Source organism: Penaeus vannamei, chromosome 15 (genome assembly GCF_042767895.1).
Source record: "Penaeus vannamei isolate JL-2024 chromosome 15, ASM4276789v1, whole genome shotgun sequence".
In the NCBI taxonomy this organism is placed as follows: domain Eukaryota; kingdom Metazoa; phylum Arthropoda; class Malacostraca; order Decapoda; family Penaeidae; genus Penaeus; species Penaeus vannamei.
Window position 1 is genome coordinate 17,308,524 of NC_091563.1, and position 2,498 is coordinate 17,311,021.

The 2,498-nt window shown below is 32.9% G+C and overlaps 1 protein-coding gene across 1 annotated transcript in view; it reads left to right on the plus strand.

Annotated features, from left to right (window-relative positions):
* LOC138864117 (uncharacterized) overlaps positions 1–2,498 on the plus strand; it is a 17,345-nt gene that overhangs the window by 12,383 nt on the left and 2,464 nt on the right. The gene's annotated exons all lie outside the window — the stretch shown is intronic.

The window sequence follows — 2,498 nt, forward strand, 5'->3', positions numbered from 1 at the left end:
CAAAAAATATGCACATAATACGGTAACAAAACTTCTTCGATAATAAAAATCAAGTCAAAATGTCATCAGGAAGTTGGTCATGCACAGCAGAAACACGTGAAACAAGCAGGCAAAACGTGACGTCATGCATGAATGAGAAACACCATGCAAAAAAAAAGAAAAAAGAAAAAAAGAAAAACTGATAACACGGTGCGAGATGCCAGATAGCGAGCGCGCAGGAAATTGCGTTTTCTAAAAATATGTCAAAATTCCCAACGAGAGGATAGCGTGGGCGATAAGATATGATATAATGCCATATAACGTAATACAGAAAATGGGGCAGGAGGGAGGGAAGGAGGGAGGGGGGGGGTGACAGATTGCTAATGGAAATTGCATTGATTTGAAAAGGTAAGAAAGAAAAGGGAATTAGGAAATATGTATATGTATATATACATAATTTCATATATATGCATACAAGTTGCATACACATATCTGCATATCTGACTTTCTTTATATATATATATATATATATATATATATATATATATATATATATATATATATATATATATAAACATATTCATATACATATACACACCCACACACCCACCCACACACACACGCACACACACACACACACACACACACACACACACACACACACACACACACACACACACACACACACACACACACACACACACACACACACACACATATATATATATATATATATATATATATGTATATATATATATATATATATATATATATATATATATATATATATATATATATATATATATATATATATAACGATATTAGAGATGAATTCCTAGCAAAATAAACAATACATGGCAACCCAACATGAAAACATTGAATAAACCATTCCCTGAAAAAATAAAGAAAACAACCCGGAATTACTGACGCAAAGGAGGCCGAAGAACAGACGCGAAAATGACAAATAACGTAATGTGTATTGCACGTGTAAATAACAGTGAGAACTCGAATGTTGCGGGTAATAATAACATTCACCAGAGATCTCACATTGCGATCCACTTTCCATGTTCAAAAAACGGAAATATGGCAACTACGTATGGCAACTGCATATGACACCTGGATATGGCAACTGCTTATGGCAACTTTATGCCTGACAAAATACATGACATAGGAAAGTGAAGGAATGGAGGAAGTTTAATGATGTTCACGTTTAGTGATATGGATAACTATAAACACACACACACACACATGCGCATGTACATATTCACATACACGCACAAACACACGTACCCCCTTAACGCACAAACATACAAACAAGTATTTACACACCCACATACCCTCCCCACATACAAACGCACAAACACAAACACACGCTTACCAACCCGCCCCCCCCTTCCGCACGAACAAACACATAAGTAAACGCACAAAAAACACAACAAAAGAATATCCAAACAATTACAAACAACAAAACAAGGAAAGGAATCCCCCCCCACCTTCCCCCTCACCCCCCCGCCTCCCTTCTAACCACTGCAAGATATGAAAGCGATACCTATTTTTTTGTTGAATGATAATAATAATGATAATGATAATAATCATAACAATAATAGTAATAATAGTGATAATAATGGTGATAATGATAATAACGATAGTAATAATAATAATGATGATAATGGTAATGGTAATCAAAAGAATGATAATAATAATTACTATTATTGTAATTACTATTATTATTATTATTATTACTACCATAATGATTATAATGATAATGACAGTAATGATAATAACAATAATAATGGCAATAATGATGATAATGATGATAATGATAATAATAATAATAATAATAATAATGATAATGATAACAACAATGATATTAACTATCATAAAAAAATAATCATTATTTCTTATCATTATTATCACCATTATTTTTGTTATCATATTACTATCATCATTATTAACATCATTGCTATGATGTTAATGTGCTTATCATTATCAATACTATCATTCTTATTATTATCCTTATTACTACTACTATTATAATCATCACTATCATCATCATTACAACCATTCTTATCATTATCATTATTACTATTACTATTATAATCATCATTATTATCATTACTATTTCTTTTCTTGATTTTACGTAACATGAGAGCCATCACAGTGAGGTTTACTTTTACAAAGACGAACCGGCCGGCTGTGCATCCCTGGATTCTTGACTCGCACGCACACACGCACGCACACACGCACTGCACATAAAACACGAGCGCTGCACAGGCACATACGCACGCATTTCTTGTGCTTTCTCATTCGTAAATACGTTCGTTGTTTTGTACATTTATGCATAAAATGTATACTCGTATTCGTACACGCGACGTATAGATTGTGTACATTTTTATCTTTTTTGTACAGGTGTGTATGGATTGTCAATATTCTCACAGCTTATAAGCGCACGCACGTACATATATCAGTTTGTATACACACTATACATGTTCTCATACCCACACACATACACAAACACA